Source organism: Solanum stenotomum, chromosome 2 (assembly GCF_019186545.1).
Source record: "Solanum stenotomum isolate F172 chromosome 2, ASM1918654v1, whole genome shotgun sequence".
NCBI classification, from domain to species: Eukaryota; Viridiplantae; Streptophyta; class Magnoliopsida; order Solanales; family Solanaceae; genus Solanum; species Solanum stenotomum.
Window position 1 is genome coordinate 14,731,208 of NC_064283.1, and position 22,794 is coordinate 14,754,001.

The 22,794-nt window shown below is 39.8% G+C and overlaps 1 protein-coding gene and 1 pseudogene across 1 annotated transcript in view; one reads left to right on the forward strand and one right to left on the reverse strand.

The window, feature by feature from the left end:
- LOC125855112 (probable inactive ATP-dependent zinc metalloprotease FTSHI 4, chloroplastic) overlaps positions 1-22,794 on the forward strand; it is a 460,535-nt gene that overhangs the window by 268,111 nt on the left and 169,630 nt on the right. The window lies entirely within an intron of this gene.
- Positions 17,779-21,011, reverse strand: LOC125855714 (receptor-like protein Cf-9 homolog; annotated as a pseudogene).

Below are 22,794 nucleotides of genomic sequence, written 5' to 3' on the forward strand. Positions count from 1 at the left end.
TATATTTCGAGTTAATTAGTTTATAATTAAGTTAATTATTATATAATTATGTGTCTAATTAGTATATTTTATAAATATTTGAAAATCATATCAAAAGATTTTTATTTCTTTTTAGCTAAGTGTTTTACTAACTTAGTTTAATTTAAATCATAATTACGAGTTTGAATTAATTAGTTCATGTTTAAATTAATTATATTATTATCAAGTTAATTATTTTATTTCGTCGAGATTAAGAAGCTCGTTAGTTAATTATGTTAATTCATCTTATTTAATTACTTGCCGAATTAACTAAAGGAATTCAATTTGGCTAGATTGTAATTCATTTGCCTAACCCTTTTATTTGCAATTTTAGCAATTTATTTCCTCACCCAACTCAATTTGCAAGACCAATTTTGGGGCCTTTTCAATTCAGCCCAAAAAGAATAACAATACAAAGAAACCCATTCCAAACGTTACCCATCAGCAACCCATTTTTCCATATCAATACAATACACACAACCAGCCAAACGTACAGCAGTTGCAACGTCCCAGCCCAACCAATTCCCAACAATACAATATTCACCCATTAATAAATAATACCCATTCATTCCTAACAATAGATACAAACCAAACTCAGCCCAAAACCTCTTTAGCCCATTTTATTTCCAACTGACCAGCAGTCCAAAGACCTGACCCGACCCCACCTCGTTTTCTTCTTCCTCGCGTGACCAGACGCGAAACCCAGAAGCGTACAGCTCCCAGCAACTGGATCAAGCAGCAGCAAATCAGTACTGCTCCAGCAGTACTGTTCCAGTGCCATTTCCAGCCAAGAACCGTCCTTGTAGTTGCGGGATCACGCCACATAGCTTGCCAAGGATGTTGGAATCGATCCAAGACGTCCATCCCCCATTTCCTCTTTCGGAATGAGGCAAAATTTCAGAGAAAATGGTGTTTGTCCGAATTGGTGAAAGGTTTTTGAGAGTTCGAATTTTGAATGGAGCCGATTCTCATCCGGATTCCCCCCAAAATTTGCCCTAATTTTCCCATATAAATAGCTCCTTTCATCCTCACCGAGGGGGGGAGTTTTTTTTTTTTCGAGTGGGAAATTTTGAGTCAAGAGGACATAATCATACAGTGAAAATACATAAAACTCTTCTGAGAAAAAGTAGACTCTAGGATCAAAAAATACTATAAAGAGCATTTAGTTTTAGCTTCCTCCTTCCGAACGCGACTCTCCCGCTGCTAGTCGGAACTTTCGAAGCTTGTGTGTGGTGGTGGAAAAGCTCGTCGTTGTCCTCGTTCGCTGCCCCGGAAAAGCTCGTCGTTGTCCTCGTTCGCTGCCCCGAAAAGGTGAACCCTTTTTTTTAAATTCTTTTTTTTAGCTTGTTTCAATGTTGTTTTGTTTGCTTCCTTGAATAACTTTGTTCTTTGTTTGATTCATTGTTGCCATAAGATAAATGTTTGCTTGGTTTTGAATGAAGTTAACTTAGTCGATTAATGTAAAGTGTACCCTTCGTGTGAGTTAATCATCTTTAAACATCTATGGGGATTGTGAATAGATCAATGAGTTTATTGATTTGTTTTTTTTTTTATGAGGTTCAAATGCCATTTATTTACTGTTGGGTTCGTTTGCGAAGTGTTTTCGAGAGTTGTCATGTTTAATCTTTTAGAATTGGTTACTTGAGAATATGATCTAAGTAGGTATGTGTGGTCAGTATGTATTTTGGAATTGTTTTCTAGCCTAAAAATTGTTACTCTTCTCGTTTATTTTCCAAGTCTTCATGGCTGCTTTTTATTTAGTTTTCAAACTGTATGCTAGTCTTAAGTTTGTGTTGTGTCTTCTATTTTTTTTTATTTTATTTTTTCTCTTCTCTATTTGTGCTCATGTTCATGTTCTGTTAAGTTTTTTTGAACATATCATGGCTTTTGCTTTCATTTTCTGAAGTTTATCTTAATTAGTTTCCATCCATATCGGTACAAATATAGATTCGTGCAAAAGTGTTAGAGTTTTCTTGTGTTTAATAGATTTCTTTTTTTTTATATAGGACCCATATTCTGATTCTTCCACATCTCTGCCTATTTAACTGTTTTTTCACTATTAGATGTATATCATGTTTAGTTAAAAGGTATCGTTCATGCTTATGGTTTCCTTGTTTAAGAATCATATGTTGCTAGCTATTGATTTTGTTTATTTCTTCTCATTTTCAGCATGTTTTTTATAGTTTGTTGAGTATAGCATATGCTTCCTTTGTTTACTGTAATAATTTCAAGGCTCTTTCTTTTTTTTTTTTTTTTTGGGTTCAAAACGCCTTTAATCTTAAATCTGCTTTAGAAAATGATAAGTCGCTATGATTAAGATCATTTACTGTAGATATCTTGTTGTCTTACGTTGTTGATATATGTTTGGCATTGTGTTGCGTCTCGATTCAGTTTATTACCTTGTATTGTCATGGAGGATATTGCTTTCGATTTGGTTGAGATTGTTCCTCGCTATTTTGTATTTGTTTCTTTAAATGGCCCCCTTTTGATAATAAAATATAATTATGATGCACTCATTTTATGTTAGTATGTTCGCCTCTTCGAAAATACAAAACAGTGTGAAATCTTACTCCTTTCTTAAACAATAATGAAGTGTGCTTGCTTTAGTTGGTTATTACATTTTATTTTAATTGTGGTATATTAGTTGGTCGTGTGAGCCGAATTGAATTGCACTTGTGCAATTTATCCGATCATATATCACTGTTTGGAATTTTCAAGTGTTAAACTCTTTTCTTTTTTTTTTTCTTTTTTTTCTTTCTTTTCTTTTCTTTCCAAAATCTAATTGCCTATTGTTTCCTTAGAATATCATACAAATTTAAATATACATGAAGTTTGGTTAAAATTTAAGCATGCTAGGAAGTAGACCTCAAAGTTTTATTTGTATATGATTACTGCGCATGGTTTGTTAATATTGTCATTATTTTCACGTTTTTGGAATGAGCTTACTTTGTCCTTTTGGGAGCCAATTGGAAGATGATTTCTTTAAGTTCATTTTATTATGTTTAGCATGTGCATTGAGTTATATTTCCTGTAGCTTTACTTTATTATTTATAGAAAGCATTTGAGTATATTAATTTGCTTATTATTTTTTTTTTCTACCTCTTTTTTACATGTAATGCTTCGCCGAGTCTATCTCGACTTTTACCATTGCCTCCTTGCATTTTCGAGTATCGAGTCAGCCCTTCAGTGTTCAAGAGAGTATCAAAAATGATGTACAGGTGTTCGGAGCAGATACACGAGATTTGTATACACTAATATACATCTAGTGTATACGAAAGAGGGAAATGGGCCTAAAGGCCCCCAAATTCCGAAAAGTTGTATTTTGTTATTTTTAGGGCCTAAGCCCTTATTATTTTACTTATTATTGTCTTGTTAGAATTTAGGACAGGTGGCAAAAACCGGGCCTTTTGGCCCAAAATGAAATGGGCCCAAGTATTGGTCCAGGCGGACAGAAAAAACCAAACTTGGGCTCGAGTCTCTTTCCCTCTTTACTTTAGTATGTTTGTGTGCTCGTTAATATTTGCCGCTTAATCTTAAGGTTTTAAAAATTCAAATCCCCAAAAGACACCCATTTTGAATTAATTACTTAACCAAATTGTTCATCTCTTACTTGACTTAATAAATAAATAAGTATTTTTACAAAATATTTCGCTTAAATAAAAGGTCAATATTTCCCTTTTCCCCTCTTAAAACGATTCTAACTATAAAAATTGTCCGATTCAAATTAAGTTAAAGTACTTTTAGCCAAATAAATTAATTGTTGGATAACCGCATTAGCGGATATTCTAGGTGCTTTAAAAACCTTCCTAGAATATTAATAGGAACCTCGAACCCTTTTTCAAGTTTTCACTAGATTCCTGTTTTAGTCTCGTGAAAATGAATAGTTTTCTTGATTTCTCTTAAAAATTAAGTGGCGACTCTTAAACCAATCAAAATACATTTTCCAAATAAAACAGAATGGCGACTTCCGCTGGGGATTTGAATGGTTCTAACCTTAAGATTGATTTATTTGGCTATGTGATTTAACTGTTTACTTGTTTTATTTATCGTATATATTGAACTGTTGCATTCATGGCATGACATATTTCGTCAAACGACAGTTATTTTAAATTTCCATTTAAAGGACGATTATGCGGGCCGCAGTCGTTCGTTAACCAAATTGTTCTCGAGGCACCCTGACGAATGTAGTTGGCTACTGGATAGTCAACGGTCGTTAACTGTCTCAGCCCAAGTTGTCCGCTTAGGTCACCTATCCACTTTAAACAAAGCCCACTCTTAGTCAAGACTAGCGTAGAGCCAAACTCAATCCCGAAATTTAGCGCATTGGCCTAAGATGACCCAATACCCAAGGCGTGTTGGGCCCATTAGAATGACCACCTTGAGTCCAAAGGACCCACGGCCCGAACGGACGTTCATACTTACGTGTTTGAAGGATGTATGCGCTGTTTGACAAATTGTTGTGTCTTGGGTTTGGGGGGTATCTAATTCTTTGTATGTTTTTGTAGATGGCCAAGCAACACTTGAGTTTCAAAATGGTCACTGAGACGCCAAACCTTCTCCGTGTGTGGTGGTACAATCTCAATGCGTATCAGAAAAGAGAACTTTCCATTCACTTGGGTCACCTCCCGTCGATAATGAATCTCAAAGTATGGCCTGAGTTCATTGAGGTGGTCACTCGATTTTGGGACGATGAGAGAATGGTGTTTCGCTTTGGAGATATCGAAATGACACCAACTGTTGAAGAAATCAGAGATTGCTTAGACAACGTAGGAATGTGCCAGAAAAGGAAAAATCATCCAGATCATCACATTTTGCTACCGGATAAGCCGACCAGTAAGGAACTGAAGAACATGTTGTTACTGGTAAATGCAGACTGGCTAGACACCCCAAGTATTCCGCTTATGAAGTTCTACGAACGATGGGGACACGAAAACTATTACAAGAATTTTCCAAATGAGTTTCTCAATCACAGTAGTTGGAGTCAAACCCAAACCCTAGCATTTGCCGTATGCCTCTTAGGGACAATGGTATTTCCCCAGGACGGAGGGAATGAAATTGATACTCGGATTGTCATGGTAACTCATGCTATCTTTGAAGGCGTTGGTAAAAAGGGACAAGTCAAGAAATACTTCAACCTGTCCCCGATCATTGTGGCTGATATCTACCGATCTTTGGGTCAATGCAAAAATGGGTTTCCATTTTTTCAAGGGTGTAATATCCTGCTGCAATGGTGGATGTCTAAACATCTAGTGAAGACATGCGAGACCCAGAAACAGAAATTAGCCGAACCACGAAAAGAAAGTCACTTCGACCATTACGAGTTACACTTGAGTATCAATAGATTCAAGATCCACATCACGAGGAAAGCATGGGCTAAAGTCTTCCACGACTTAAAGGATGGAGATGTACAGTGGATGTTTCAAGATTTCATGTCAGAGAAAATAGCCATTCAGGGGGCTAAGTGTCCTTTCCTAATTCTTCCTGGCATTAGAGGTGTGCGACCTTACAACCCTAGCAGGGTAATGCGGCAATTCGGTAGAACACAAATTCTACCTTTCAAAGGAGACGCTAGCCGCTACGTCTTTGACTACAACGGGTGTGACAAGATACCTCATGCCAAGGAAATTCTCGATGAATGGGCCGGGCGGGTTAACCTAAAAGAAAGCATGACTGAAGATAGATATGACGCTGGGTATGTTGACGGGTACAAAAAATGGTTACATGATGATCTGCGTGGTACACTTGACCCGACGCCACGCACGGGCCGACAAATTGAAAATGTCCAGGTAAGGCTCCAAATCCAAACCTACCACTTTCAGCAGGAATGGGATCGAAGAGAGCAAGAGTTTCAACGTAGGGAGCAGGAATACCTGCGTAGGGAACAAGAGTTCCAACATCGAGAATATGAAAGCCAAAGGGCCTTAGCCTTTGCCACACAAGAGTTAGCTAACGCAAGAGCCTGCCTGGTACGTTTGGACTCGAATTTGGATGATCAACTTAACACTCTCCAGGGCGTACCGATGGCTTCCAAAGCTGTGTTCGCCGAGCCCCATGTGATGACTAGCAAGTTCCTCATTCGCGAAGAAGTGGAAAAAGCAAGAGGAGGAGCGGAACATTCAACCTTTTAGCTATCTTATTCCCCTGCGAGGGATTGATTTTATTGCATTTGCAGTTTATCCATTCCCTAAAAGATGTACCCTTTTCGTTGACTTTGTAATGAATTCTCTAATTATTTATGAATCTTTTTGGGGGGTGCAACAATTTGTTTTAAATGGCGCAATACATCCTTCAAATTCGCTAGGCCTACCCTGGGCACAAAAGGGTCACATATCTGTTTAGGACGCGATATATGCTTGTGTGCTTTAAACTGTTTATGTGGTATTGTTGCTTTGAATGAGGACATTTTAGCCCACTCCTTTCCGAAATTTTTTTGAAATTTTCCCCAATGCCAAATACAAGTCATTACCAAAATGTCCGACCAAAATTCCACGAGTCTTGAGTTTCTCAGCCAGAAATAAAATCCTACTACCAAATCCTAAAACGTTACTCTATCATCTCAGGAAAGGTGAAATTGTTGCTAAGATGGAAAAGGGCAAGAATGTCGAAGTGAAAACGATTGAGGAGAGTTTAAGGATGAAACTGCGCCGACTCAAACAAGAGATTCGAGAGATGGGAGAAAGAAGAATAGAAGTAGAATTAGCCACCGCAGCTGCGCAAGCCAAAAGTGCAACACTAGACGCGGAGTTAGCGGCTAAGATGGCAAGATATGCTGTCATGAACGAGGAGACGGTTGCTATGTAGAAAGAACATGACGACTTCAACAATGATATAACTATGAGACTTCAGAAGCTACATGAAAAATGCCCTTTCTTCAACCAAGAGGCCACCAACAGTGGTCCTGAAGACACTGGACCTGAATCTGTTGAAGAGGAACTTGAAAAGGAAATTGTTTATAGACCTCCTTTCAAGGGACGATGGAAAGAAGAGAACGAGGAAACCGCCCCCGAAACATATGAGTTTACCCCCCGTGGCTAATACAGCAGTCAGAGGAAGAAGCTTCGGTGAAGGCACCATCTATCTTTCAGGAGCTTTCTTATCTATTTTTCACTTTCCTTGTAATCACCAGAAATGAATGAATGAAAATGAAAATTTCCTTTGTATTCGAACTACGTAGGGCCTGAATTCTCCTTCGGAGATACGTAGGCAACCTTTCACGGCCCGGCCCCTATCTTTTTCAAATTTTCTTTTCCCCCTCTTTAATTCTACAAGGAAACATTGAGTTCAGATCAACAGATGACAGAAGATGCAGCAAGAAGACCTTAGCTCAACGCAATTTAGCCTTTCTGAGTCACTAGCCATAAAATAAAACGAGCAAATTTCTGCTTGTTCAAAAAAAAAAAAAAAAAAATCAGTCCCCATTACTCGTGGGTTAACGTGTCCTCAAACGAAGCAACTTCTATGTGTTTATCTGCTTTCTATGTGATATCTTGCATTATTTATCCATAACTAATACTGACAGATTTGCCTTTGAGTTGTTTTTCTTTAAAGGTAGTTAGAACTGATCTGTGTTGATACACTGGCCGATCATCCCTATTTTACCAGATCAAAAGGGCCTACAGATTCCTTTCCCAGCCAAAGTTCCCAAAGAAGAAAAACAGCAATGAGTGATAACAACGCAGAGCCTGGCCTTACTGATGTCGTGGTGGCTCAGCCCACCCTTGCTGATCAGAATGAACTGATCTTGCAGTTGATGCAATAAATTGCTGAGATGAGGGTCGAGATGCAGAAAAGACAAGATTTGCCTCCTCCGACTTCTGCTGTCAACACTCAACCAGACGGAAGACCTCCAGCTCAAATTCCCCCTCCTAACGTGGAACAGACTCAAAACCCATCTTCAAGCCCTGCTCGTAACCTCTCCGTCATTGACCTTACCACTCAAAATCCCCACAACGCTTCGGCCTCTTATCAAACACCACCCCTTCCTCAAAATACCAACCTCCAAGCACCACTCCCTCCCCCTAACGCAAACCACCAAACTAGCCTGCCCCCCTATGGCCAAAACGCTAATAACTCATGCACTTCCCTCCCTCACCAAAACCTGTACACCAACCCCCAGACTTATCCCCAAAACTATCACGCCCCTTTAAATGGCCAAAGTCCCTCTATCGCTCCACCACTACCGCAAAAACCTGTTTTCCAAATACCAGTTCCCAACGAGCATGATGCCCATGGTTCGGAGCTCGACCACTATGAGGAGAGGGAGAGAGAGTGGAGGTCAAAGGAAGAGACCGCCAAGATAGATATTAAGGAGGAAATTAGGAAAGCCATGAAGGAGTTGAATTGCATTCCTGAGGTTGCCGGGTTGAGTTATGAAGACCTATGCATTCATCCGAATCTGGACCTCCCTGAAGGGTTCAAGGTGCCGAAATTCGACATCTTTGGAGGAACAGGGAACTCCTTAGCGCACCTGAGGGCCTACTGTGACCAACTCGTGGAAGTTGGGAGAGACGAAGCTTTGTTAATGCGGCTTTTTAGCCGAAGTTTGAGCGGAGAGGCTCTAGAATGGTTTACGTCTCATGAAACGAAACAGTGGTCTAGCTGGAATGCTCTGGCTAAGGACTTCATCGAACGATTCGCCTACAATGTGGAGATCGTTCCTGATCGTTACTCCTTGGAGAAGATGAAGCAGAAGCCGACCGAAAGCTACAGGGAATTTGCATATAGATGGCGAAAAGAGGCAGCTAGAGTTAGACCTCCTATGTCAGAAAAGGAAATTGTTGAAGTGTTTGTGGGGGTGCAGGAGCCCGAATATTATGACAGAATTATGTTGCTCGTTGGAGCAAAATTTGCTGAGATAGTCAAGGTAGGTGAGACTATCGAGGATGGATTGAGAACCGGGAAGATTGCCCGTGTTGCTGCCTCGCCCGGATCTTCGGGCTTGTTGAAGAAGAAAAGAGAGGATGTGTCCTCTATCTATTATGAGGGAAAGAAGACCCCAAGGAAATCATCATCATACCAAGGTCGTCCCCGACCTTCACCGAGTTCGTACCCAGCATGTTATGCACAGGTTGATTACCAAAATATCCCTCCCCCCAGTTACCAAAATACCCCTCCTCCCAGTTATCAAAATACTCCCTCTCCTAATTACCAAACTCCCCCTCCAATTTACCAAACTCCACCTCATCACTATCGAAACGTCGCCCCAAACTGTGCCAATGTTCAGACAAATTACCAAACACCTCCCCCGACGTACCAAACCCCAACTCCACTTTACCAAAATACCCCCCCGAACTACCAAGCTCCACAACCAAATTACCAAACCAATTCATATCCCAGATATCAAGCCCCCCGTCCAAACGCTCCAAATTATCGCCAGATGCCTCCTCCGCAACAAGGAAATTACGATCCCCCCCGCCCTAGATTCGAGAAGAAGCCTGCTAGAATTTTCACTCCGCTTATTGAAAACCGAACAAAGTTGTTTGAGCGATTAACCGCGGCAGGATATATTCATCCAGTGGGGCCCAAGCCGGTTGATACTAGCTCAAAGTTTTACAGACCCGACCAGAGGTGCGCGTATCACTCCAACAGTGTTGGACATGATACCGAGGACTGTATCAACCTGAAACATAAAATCCAAGACCTGATCGATCAGAATGTGGTCTCTCTTCAGACGGTCGCGCCCAATGTCAACAGTAATCCTTTGCCAAATCATGGAGGCGTTACTATCAATATGATAGAGACAGATGACAATTGGTGTGTGTCAAAGGCAATAGTTTCAGTTGTTCCTGATGAACTAGAAAGGGCTGTAGCCTCGTTGAGCATTAGAGAGAAGAAAGAGTTTGTGATTCTGACACCCGAGAAGGTTGTTGCCTTGGTGCCACGGGAAACTCTTACCCAACCAAAGTTTGTGATTGAAACAGTTGTTACCCAGGGTATGACCAGATCCGGCAGGTGCTACACACCAGAAGAATTGGCCCAAGGGGGGCAGAAGAAGGACCAAGCAAAAAGGCCGATCAGTGAAGCTGAAGCCGAAGAGTTCTGGAGAAAGATGCAGCCGAAAGATTATTCAATTGTGAAACATTTGGAAAAGACACCAGCTCAGATTTCTGTTTGGGCTTTGTTGATGAGCTCACAACTGCATAGGCAAGCGTTGATGAAGGCTTTGGATGATACTTATGTGCCTGTGGGCACTGACAGTGATAATTTAGCAGCCATGATGAACCAGGTCATCCGAGGACACCGAATTAGTTTCTGTGACGAAGAGCTGCCCTTTGAAGGGAGGATGCACAACAAAGCTCTGCACGTCACCTGTATGTGTCGAAACAAGATAATCAATCGCGTCTTGGTCGATGACGGATCTGGTCTTAATATTTGCCCGCTTTCGACTCTCAGGCAGCTGAAATTCGACTTGGGAAAGCTTCACCAGAACCAAGTCAATGTGAGGGCCTTTGATGGAGTGCAAAGAGACACATTGGGCGCAGTAAACTTGGATATTCAGGCGGGTCCTGCAAATTTTAATGTGGAGTTCCAGGTGTTGGATATCAACACCAGTTACAACTTGCTTCTGGGAAGACCGTTTATTCATATGGCCGGGGCTGTGCCTTCTACCCTTCACCAACTAATGAAGTTTGTTTGGAAAGACAAAGAATTGGTCATTTATGGTGAAGGCAGTCATTCCAACGGGTACACACCGATCGTTGATGATGTCTCTCGAGGTTGTGATTTCTACGCGGTGGAGCTGGTAAATGCCACCGGTGATGACTTGGCTCCACAGCCTCCTATGCCTGCCGTGTACAAGATGATTGCTACTATTATGCTCCAGAATGGTTTCGAACCAGGTTTTGGATTGGGGAAGCATTTCCAAGGAATCGTCGAGCCTATCCAAATTTCCGCCAAAGGAGCAAAGTTTGGTTTGGGATATGTCCCAACAGATGACGAAGCAGAGATGAAGAACAAGAATGTTGATCAAGCATTGGCCAGGCCAATTCCTCATCTGTACCAGTCATTCCCGGTGCGAGGATATGTCAATGATGATGGTCTCGGGGAAGGAATCTTGGGCCTTTTTGAGGAGATTGATGCGGTCATCGAGGAAGAGGCTGGGACATCAGGCATCCGTGATGCAGAACCTGAGGAGCGCTTACAAAACTGGACCTCCACACCACTCCTGATTTCCCGCTCATCTGGGTAGAAAAGACATGTGTCTTTGTTTGTTTTAAAATCGGTGGTAGTCCGGAAGAGGCCCGAGACCCACCCTTTATGCAATTTTATTTGTTTGAAGTTTTTAAATTCCCTTGTGATGTTTCAAAAGGCAAAATGGCCCTCGGCCATGGCCAAAGTTTGTGCTTGTCTTTCAATTTAAATGAAAAGCCTCTTTTATCAAATTTGTTTGTTTACTTATCTGTTTATATTTTACTTTCCTAACTTTGTTTGTTTATGATTTCAGTAATATTAATTTAAAACCTGCCAATGTCATGTCATGTCATGAACCGAGTGAACAAAATGAGGCAGGTGATGATGAGTGTGAGGAATATGAAGAAGAAAATGAGGTTCCCGAACATGTTGCTGAAGAGTTTCGACAATTTGAAAATCAACATAAGCCAAATTTGGAAGAAACCGAAACTGTGAATCTCGGAGATGAGGAATGTGTTAAAGAAGTAAGAATCAGTGTCCATCTGACGGAAGCTCAAAGAAGAGACCTGGTTCGCTTGCTTAGGGAGTACATTGATGTATTTGCCTGGTCTTATAAAGACATGCCAGGGCTGAGCACAAATATGGTGTCCCACAAGTTGCCGATCAATCCAGATTTCAGTCCAGTAAAACAAAAGACTCGGAAGTTCAAGCCTGAGTTGAGTTTGAAGATCAAAGAGGAGATTACAAAGCAGATCGAGTCCCAAGTAGTGGAAGTGAAACAGTATCCAACTTGGTTAGCTAATGTTGTTCCGGTTGCCAAGAAAGACGGAAAAATAAGAATTTGTGTCAATTATAGAGATCTCAACAAAGCTAGCCCAAAAGACAATTTTCCATTACCAAACATTCACATTCTCATTGATAAATGTGCTAAGCATGAGATGCAGTCATTTGTGGATTGTTATGCGGGTTACCACCAGATCCTGATGGACGAAGAAGATGCAGAAAAAACAGCTTTCATCACGCCTTGGGGTGTATATCATTATTGGGTGATGCCTTTTGGTCTCAAAAATGCCGGTGCTACTTACATGAGGGCTATGACGACCATTTTTCACGATATGATTCACAAGGAGATCGAGGTGTATGTAGATGATGTCATAATCAAGTCCCGCGAGAGTTCGGATCACTTGACTCACTTGAAGAAATTCTTTGATCGTCTACGCCGATATAATCTGAAGTTAAATCCCGCCAAATGTGCTTTTGGAGTGCCAGCTGGCAAATTGTTGGGATTTATAGTCAGCAGGAGGGGCATTGAGCTTGACCCTTCCAAGATCAAGGCGATCTAAGAATTACCTCCTCCAAAAACTAAGAAAGAGGTGATGAGCTTTTTAGGAAGGTTGAACTACATCAGTCGGTTTATAGCTCAATCCACCTTGGTGTGTGAGCCTATCTTTAAGTTATTGAAAAAAGATGCTTCGACCAAGTGGACTGGAGAATGTCAAACTGCTTTTAATACCATCAAGAACTATTTGTCCAATCCACCAGTGTTAGTCCCTCCGCGAGAAGGGAGTCCGTTATTGTTATATTTATCTGTCTCAGATAACGCATTGGGATGCGTACTTGGTCAACATGATGAAACTGGAAAGAAAGAGCGAGCCATTTATTATTTGAGCAAAAAGTTTACTCCATATGAGGCTCGTTACACTCTTTTGGAGAGAACCTGTTGTGCTTTGACCTGGATTGCTCAGAAATTAAGACATTACTTGTCTTCTTATACCACATACCTTATTTCTAGGATGGACCCGTTGAAGTACATTTTCCAGAAAGCAATGCCGACCGGGAAGTTGGCTAAATGGCAAATGCTTTTGAGTGAGTTCGACATTGTGTATGTGACTCAGAAGGCGATAAAGGCGCAAGCCTTGGCTGATCATCTTACAGAGAATCCAGTTGATGAAGAATATGAACCGCTCAAGACTTATTTTCCCGATGAGGAAGTTTCGTTTGTTGGTGAGGATATTTCTGAAGCGTACCCGGGTTGGAGAGTGTTCTTTGATGGAGCGGCGAATCATCAAGGGAAAGGAATCGGAGCGGTCCTAGTGTCGGAAACCGGTCAGCACTATCCTATGGCGGCTAAACTCCGATTTGAATGCACGAACAACATGGCTGAGTATGAAGCTTGTATCCTCGGTCTGAAGATGGCGATTGATATGAATGTTCACGAGTTGCTGGTTATTGGAGATTCAGATTTGCTGATTCATCAGGTTCAAGGGGAATGGGCCGTGAAAAACCCAAAGATCACACCGTATGTGCGGTATATACAGAAGTTGTGCAAGAGATTTCGCAAGATTGAGTTCAGACACACTCCCAGGACACAGAATGAGTTGGCCGATGCTCTTGCCACCATCGCGTCAATGATTAAGCATCCAGATACAGGTTATATTGATCCAGTGGATATAGAGGTAAAAGAACAACCTGTTCATTGTTCACACGTCGAAGCGGAACCAGATGGTTTGCCTTGGTATTTTGACATCAAGAAGTATTTAGAGGACGGGACTTATCCTGAGAATGCGTCGTTCAACCGGAAGAAGTCGATACGTCGTATGGCCCTCAATTTCTTCGCAAGCGGGGAAATCCTTTATAGGAGGACTCCAGATTTAGGTCTTCTCAGATGTGTTGATGCTAGTGAAGCTGCAAAGCTTCTGGAACAAATACATGCTGGAATTTGTGGTACTCACATGAATGGGCTCACTTTGGCAAGGAAGATCCTTCGAGCCGGCTATTTTTGGATGACTATGGAACATGATTGTTGCAAGTTTGTGCAGAAATGTCATAGATGTCAAGTGCATGGTGATTTGATTCGGGTGCCGCCTCACGAACTCAATGCTATGAGTTCACCTTGGCCGTTTGTAGCTTGGGGCATGGATGTCATTGGTCCAATAGAGCCAGCCGCCTCTAACGTGCACAGATTCATTTTGGTTGCCATTGACTACTTTACCAAGTGGGTAGAAGCAGCTTCATACAAATCGGTAACCAAGAAAGTTGTAGCTGACTTTGTTCGCAACAACCTGATATGTAGGTTTGGAGTACCAGAATCCATCATTATTGACAATGGGGCGAATCTCAATAGTCACTTGATGAGAGAGATATGTGAACAATTTAAGATTACTCACCGGAACTCAACCGTCTATCGTCCCCAAATGAATAGAGCCGTAGAAGCTGCCAACAAGAACATAAAGAAGATTTTGAGAAAAATGATTGATAATCGCAGAGGTTGGCACGAGATGCTGCCATATGCTTTGTTGGGTTATCGGACGACTGTCAGAACATCAGTTGGAGCTACTCCATATCTGCTGGTATATGGAACAGAAGCAGTTATACCTGCAGAAGTTGAAATACCTTCGTTGAGAATCATCCAAGAAGCTGAATTGGGTGATGCTGAATGGGTTCGCAAGAGGATTGATCAGTTAACACTGATTGACGAGAAAAGAATGGTTGCCGTTTGTCATGGTCAATTGTATCGGCAGAGAATGATTCGTGCTTTTCACAAGAAAGTAAGAGCCAGAATGTTTGAAGTTGGTCAGTTGGTCCTCAAACGTATTTTCCCTCATCAGGATGAGTACAAAGGGAAATTCGCACCGAATTGGCAAGGACCCTACATGGTTTGCAAAGTATTATCTGGAGGTGCCTTAGTCCTGTCGGAGATGGATGGCACCGAATGGCCGAAACCGATCAACTCAGATGCTGTCAAAAGATATTATGTGTGAAGTTTCAGTTTGTATTTTCTGTCATTTCTTTGTAATCGTTCCATTTGCTTGTAATTGCTTTGTTTAGAATCCATTCCTAAGTAATGAACTACGTCTGACCTGAATTCTCAAGAATAAGATACGTAGGCGGCCTATGTCGGCCTCGGTCACTCCTTTATCCCCTTTTAATGCTTCCTTTTGTATTTGAACTACGTTTGACCTGAATTCTCAAGAATGAGATACGTAGGCGGCCTATGTCGGCCTGGGTCGATTTCTTTGAAAAATTCTTATTTTTGCTAATCCTTGAGGGGAACTACGTTTGACCTGATTCCTGCCTCAACGGGATACGTAGGCGCCACAAGGGCTCGGTCATATTTCCCGTAAGGATTTCTATTTCTCTTCACAATAGAAACTGGGACAGAATTCTTGAGAGGGACTCAAAAATTCTCGATGAAAAGATCTTTCCAACAAAGTCAAGACTAAGGTCACTTTGAGATTTGCAACTGGGACAGAATTTTTGAGATTATCTTAAAAATTCCGTGATTTGCTCACCAACGACTGAAGACAAACCAAGACAATTAACTGGGACAGAAATTTTGAGATGACCTCAAAATTTCAACCGAGTCTATCGGCAGTTTAGAACAACTTCGAATATTTCCCAACAAGTAATCAGATAGATCCCAAAACATCAACTCCAAATGGCGTCCACTAAGTTCGGCGTGACATGACACTTGGCAGTGACATTTTCCAAATGCTACTTTTTGAAAATCTGTTTTTTCTTAAAACTTTTCCTACATGTTTCAATTATTTTTACATAAAAAATGTTTTGTCTTATCTATCAAAAAGCGGGAGATCGGAGAAATCAACCAGAGATAGCAAGACAAGGAGCAGACAACCGAAGAGATCAACACAGATCAGTTCATTTTGTAAAAACTAACAATTTTTCTGTGTATGCAGGTCTATAGGTTTGCCTCAAGATCAGCATATTCTTCCATTCAATGAATATGGAGAAGTCAAAAGGGCGAAGAGCTCCCCAAATTGACAACTTTTCTGTGGATGCAGGAAATATTTCATGCTTCTTATACCAAGAATTGGGAATATGAGTAGCATTAATTTATTCAAATTTTCAGCAAGACAAGGTTCATAACGAACATGCAATGTTCGGAGATGGGACAAATGAAAACCTTGAAAAGAGAAATATTATTATTTTCTAGCAACTAAAGATACCTGGAAGATATTTATCTGCATTATATTATCAGATGTGATAATATTCATACCCTGAAGGTTATTTGTATTGTACTGTCGAATGAGACGATACCACTACCCGGAGAGTCATTTATATCGTATTGTCAAATGAGATGACACCACTACTCCGAGGGTCATTTTTATTTATATTATCGATTGAGACGATACCGCCACTCCAGAAGATACCCAGAAGATCACATATGTTACTCGGTGAAGCATTATCTTTATTTGGTATCATGGAGGCATCATCAAAAGAAATCATGCATCGCGGAGAAGTCATGCATTGCAAGAGGAGAAGTCATGCATAGCAAGAAAAGAGATTGATGTATTACAAGAGAAGAAAAGAGAAAAATCATCCATTGCAAGAGAAAGAAGTCATGCATTGCGGGAAGAAGAAACCATGCATAACAAGAGGAGATCCATGCATAGCAAGAGAAAAGTCATGCATCGCGGGAAGAAGAAACCATGCATAACAAGAGGAAATCCATGCATAGCAAGAGAAAAGTCATGCATCGCGGGAAAGAGATTCGTGTATAGCAAGTGAAGGATTCATGCATCACGGGAAAGAGAACCATGCATAGCAAGAGAATGATTCATGCATCGCAGGAAAAGTCATACATTGCAAGATAAAGAAGTCATGCATCGCGGGAAAGAGATTTATGCATAGTAAGAAGAAGCAACCATGCATAGCAAGAGAAAATGCCATGCATTGCGGGAAAGAGATTCATGCATAGCAAAAGAAGGATTCATGCATCGCGGAAAAGAAGTTATGCATTGCAAGAGAAAAATTTACCCATCATGAGAAGATCAACATCGACTGCATCATTTTTTCTTTACAAAATGACATCAAGAGAATTATCAACAACGATGTCAAGAGAACTGTCAACATATTTACATCAACTTATTTTATTACTTTGACATCAAAGGAAGAGTACATTGAAGATCATATTGCAAATATGAGACACAAACTTTATTTGCTTCACGTCAAACTCGATAGAGTTGACGTCAAATATTCAAAGAGAACAATTAAGTGTCAACACGGTAAAAGACACTATCCCTCCATTTGAATGACATTTTTATGCTAATGAGTTTTGTCTCAATCTTTGTCGAGAGCATCCAAGAGGATGAATTCTCAAAATGAACCACAGGTGCGGATGACATCAATTAGGATGCAGCACAACGTGGAACTTTTTCTTAGCAGCGAACTGGGACATAGTCCGAAGAGGAGTGTCAAACTCTTAGGACGCGAGCAGAGGGGCGACGTCCACCACAATCAAACCACACCCCTATCAGAAGGCATGTGGGTTTATCTCTAGGTTTGTCGGTTTCAGTTTCGCATCCGGAAACTCTTGAGTTCACCGGAAGCAATTTTCCAATCTGAGTGACAATGCACCAAGAGCTTTGGAAATTATGTCCGTGTAAGTTCTTACTTATGGATATGAAGAGCTCCACATTCATAACTAAGAGGTTGCAAGCCTCTTTTTCATAACTCGACTTATTTTGTCACTCTTCCTGAACCGAAGGTTATCTTACATNGTAGAATGGAAAATCTACACATAATATTTCATTGAATACATTAAAACATTACATACTTGATATATCATCAATATTACATTTCCTAAAGTTAATAAAGGAAGAATAAAAATTAATCTAGTCCAGATGTGGTATCACTTGTCTCCGAATCATTATCATCACTACCACAGCCTTTTGATAGTGGAAATCCACGTAATCCATCATTACCTACATATGAATTGTTCTCAAAGGTCTGAAATTGATTTCCTTGAGGAATGCACCCTTCGAGATGATTGTAGGAGAGATTTAAGACTTCAAGAGAAGTAAGAGAAGCAAATTGTGCTGGTATCTCTCCTACAAAATGGTTACCTGAAAGGTCCAATGATTCAACTGAAGATAATCTTCCAAGTGATGGCGGTATATGACCTTGCAGTCCATTATGAGATAAATTCAGCACACAAAGTGCAATGAGATCCCCCATAAAACTTGGAATATATCCTTCAAATTTGTTGTTTGAAAGATCGATAGTGGTGTACAAAAATAGGATTCTCACAATTTCATGCTCAAATCCCTTAGATACGACAGCTACCGTATCTTGATAATAATATCCATCTCCTTCATCACTAGGTGCATTCATCGCTTGATCAATTGTGCTCATGGCTTTTAAATGTTGTAACAGACTCATCGGTAAGTTTTCCGTGAAGGCATTGGAAGAGATATCCAACATTCGAAGCTCATTAAAAATGTTTTCACTTCCTAAAGTTCTAATCGGTCCATGCAACTTATACGATCTCAAGCTTAAAATTCTCAACTTAGGAAGGGTTCCCAACCACATCGGGAATGTGTCGTTGAGGTGATTATCTCCTAAATCAAAAACTTGCATCTCTTTGCAATTGACCAAAGATTGGGGAATTTTCCCCTTAAGTTTATTGCCATGCAAGTTGAAGCTTCTAAGTGTTCCAGCTCTAAAAGTCGTTGGAATAGTTCCAGAAAGATTGTTGTGTTGCATATCCAGAACCTCAAGATGACCACTCATGTTGCCAAAACATTGCGGAATTTCTCCCTTTAGATTGTTTCTACCCAAATCTAGAATTTGCAGTGATGTTAAATTGCAAATAGACGGATGGAGCTCTCCACTGAGATTATTATGTGACATTATCACATACTGGAGGGCACTGATATTACCCAAGCATTGCAGATTTTTTCCTTTCAAGTTGTTTCTCGACAAATACAGGATTGTCAGTGATGTTAAATTGCAAATAGATGAAGGAATTTCCTCAATCAGATTGTTTTGTTGGAGAGACGGAACTTGCAAGTTTCTCAAATTCCCCAATGAAGCAGGAATAGAACCATTAAGAGAGTTATCGTACAATTGTAGTTCAGTAAGAAACCTTAGATAACCTATTTCTTCAGGAATAGGGCCAGAAAGGTGATTACCATCAAGATGCAGAACAGACAAGCTGTTCAAATTCCCTAATGAAGTAGTAATAGAACCATTAAGAATGTTATCGTTCAAACGTAGATCAGTAAGAAATCTTAGATAACCTATTTCTTCAGGAATAGGGCCAGAAAGGTGATTATCATAAAGATACAAAAGGGACAACTTGGTCAAATTCCCCAATGCAGCAGGAATAGAACCATCAAGAGAGTTATTCTTCAAACTTAACCCAACAAAAGACCTTAGGTAACCTATTTCTTCAGAGATAGGGCCAGAAAGGTGATTATCATGAAGATGCAGAATAGTCCTGCTAATCTAAATCTCATTATGTAGGAGGGTCCTGCTAATCCATTATGTAGGAGGGTCTGGCTAATCTAAATATCATTATGTAGGAGGGTCCTGCTAATCTAAATCTCATTATGTATGAGGGTCCTGCTAATCTAAATTCCATTATGTAGGAGGGTCTGTTAATCCCATTATGTAAGAGGGTCCTGCTAATCTAAATCTCATTATGTAAGAGGGTCCGGCTAATCTAAATCTCATTATATAGGAGGGTCCTGCTAATCCCATTATGTAGGAGGGTCCTGTTAATCCCATTATGTAGGAGGGTCCTGCTAATCTAAATCTCATTATGTATGAGGGTCCTATTAATCCCATTATATAGGAGGGTCCTGTTAATCCCATTATATAGGAGGGTCCTGCTAATTTAAATCTCATTATGTAGGAGGGTCCTGCTAATCTAAATCTCATTATGTATGAGGGTCCTACTAAACTAAATCTCAGTGCTTAGGAAGATCTCAATTAACAGAATCATCAAATAAAATCACCACAATATTTTATCCCTTTTTTTCTTTTTCTTTTTTAAAATGTCTTATATTAGGAAATGTTTATCCTAGTAAAGAAATAAAAAAAAAAATTGTCTCACACTAGAAAACGTTTATCATAGGAGAAACAATGCAATAATTTTTTATTTTTTTATTTTTTTTTATTTTTTATGGTGGTCGATTTGTGGCATTAGCTTTGAGGATAGTTGCTCCTGTTGTTGCCATGTTTGAAGCTAATTTTAGCTTGAAATTGACTGCTTTTGTTTGCTAGTCAGCTCACCTAGATAATCTTGAAAACATCTCTAGTTGTTCAGAATTTCTAACTTCAAATTTGTTATACTGTTTCCACCCTCCAACAATAATTGAACCTTGTATTCAAAAATNCAAATTCCCCAATGAAGCAGGAATAGAACCATTAAGAAAGTTATCGTTTAAACGTAGATAAGTAAGAAACCTTAGGTAACCTATTTCTTCCAGAATAGATCCGTAAAGGTGATTATTATTAAGATGCAGAATAGACAAGCGGGTCAAATTCCACAATGAAGCCGGAATAGAACCATTAAGAGTGTTAAAACTCAAATCTATCTCAGTAAGAGACTTCAGATGACCTATTTCTTCAGGAATGAAACCATTTAAATGGTTGTCAAACATATGGAGGATTTGAAGCTTGGCTACTGAGCCGATTTGTGGTGGTACTGTACCTGAAATCTGATTACTCGACAAATCAAGACAAATAAGATTAGTGAGTTTACCAATGTCAGGTGGAATGGTGCCAGAGAAATAGTTCATGCTAAGATCAAGATACTCAAGAAAAGGGAGAGATGAAAATGGAAAATCATCGAGTGTACCAATGACATTAGTATTTGTAATATTCAACTTGTTTACTCTACCGTTAAAGCATATAACTCCATACCAATCCCTGCATGAGTTAGAACTTGGTGTCCATGAAGCGAATAAGGAGTTGTTCTGGTTCTTGAAAGTTGCTTTCCATTTCAGTAGGGAAGTTGCTTCCTCGACGGAAGCAAAAGTAACTGTAAGGAGATATAAAAGAGTGAAAAACTGAAGTAAAGAGAATATTTTGCTCATCATATTTTGGATTTCAATGAACTAATTGTGGAGGGTTCATAGGATTTTATATTGTACCTAACTTATCGTTAAAGACCAAATTTCGGCTGCTCTGTCTCTCTCTTTATGTTCATATTTTATCAGAGAAAATATTGTCATGCATTCTCAGGTCAATGCAAAAGTCAAATTTGAGTTGTTCTATTTTTTTCTTCTTCTTTTATACATGTGTTACACATCTTACACAAAATAAATTCCCTCAAAAGAAAAAAGAAATGGCTTAATGGAGTAGATAATCATCTTTTTATTTTTTCTCTTAAAATATAATGGTATGATTTTTATATATTTATGTACTATTTGCATGTCCAAATAAAAAAACATATAGTTGATTATCAATATAGTCGCTGAAAATTATATTAAGTAACAAAAGAAAAAGGGCATGGAATAATATTTTAATTCAGACAAGGACTTAATTAACCAAATAATTTGTTGTGTTATCAGACAAGATCACATGGTTTATGAGTATTTATGTTTGGTTCTCATTTTTTATCTCTAATGTAGTACACATGTTCCATCTTAGATAAATAAATTTCTACACTGCATTAACATTTCTAATGTACTTTTTATTAGACTGAAACGAATTTAAGTAAGGCGATATGACTAGTTATGAAAATTTATATAGCAGATATTGTTAATTTCTCACATTATTACTTAACTATTGATAATAGGGAAAATGCATAAGTACCCCCTCAGCCTATGCCCCAAATTCCTGAGACACATCTAACCTCTCCGAACTTATTTTATATATAATTTTCTACCCCNGCCACTTCCTTGCTAATTTCTTCAAACCCTTTGAGGCACCAATTTTGGGTGCCTTGCTCCATTTATTTCCAGTGATTTAGCTGGCCCAAACCCGCTTCTTCCAGTAGTCCACTCCTATTATCCAATTCCCAGCCCAATGTTAACAACAAATACCCTACCCACAAAACAAAAGAAATACATTCCCAATAACAACACACGTACACCAATATACAAATCCAACTCATTACAACCGACATCAGTAATACCAACGCTAACTCCAGCAACGCGTGGACGACTCAAATGACCCTGTACGCGCCCTCTCTTCAACGACGCAAGAACACTGCTCCATAATTCTGTCAATTAGACGGAAAGCAGTAGCGGCGTCAATATGCAGAAAGCGTACGCTGAGTTCTCTGTCTCCTTCCTCAGTCGTCCCTATCCGTCGTACAATCGCAGCAGCACGCGATCTCCCCTTTCCCCTTTCGGAATGGGGTTGAAGAACTCAGAAAAGGGTGTTTCCCTATTTTGGTGTAAGTTTTTGGAGGATTTGAATTTCGAATTGGGCCCTCTCCATCCGAATTTTCCCCCTTTTTCTACCCTAATTTGCTTGTATAAAACTCTCTTTGCATTTAGTCTTAAGGGGGGGGAATTTTTCCTTGAACAAAAATACCTAAACAGCTAGAGCAAAAATACTTTAATACACACTAAACACTTTGTAAGCAGGGGAGATAGCTATAGAGAGCATATAAGGAGCACGGTTGAAACAGTAAGAGGAGATAGTTTCGATATTAGTTCACGCTCTCGTTCATTCACCCGAATCCACCGAAATCTCAGTTCGGTGGTGGAATCTCGTGGTTAGCTCGTTCTCGTCTCAGTCTCGCTGCCCCGAAAAAGGTATCACCTTCTTCTACCTCAAAATGACCTTTTAATGTTTGAAAAGCTCTTCATTTTGTGTTTAGTTGGCGGTTAGTTGCTGTTTTGTTTACAATATTTCGATATAATGTGTATATATATTTTAGTCGCT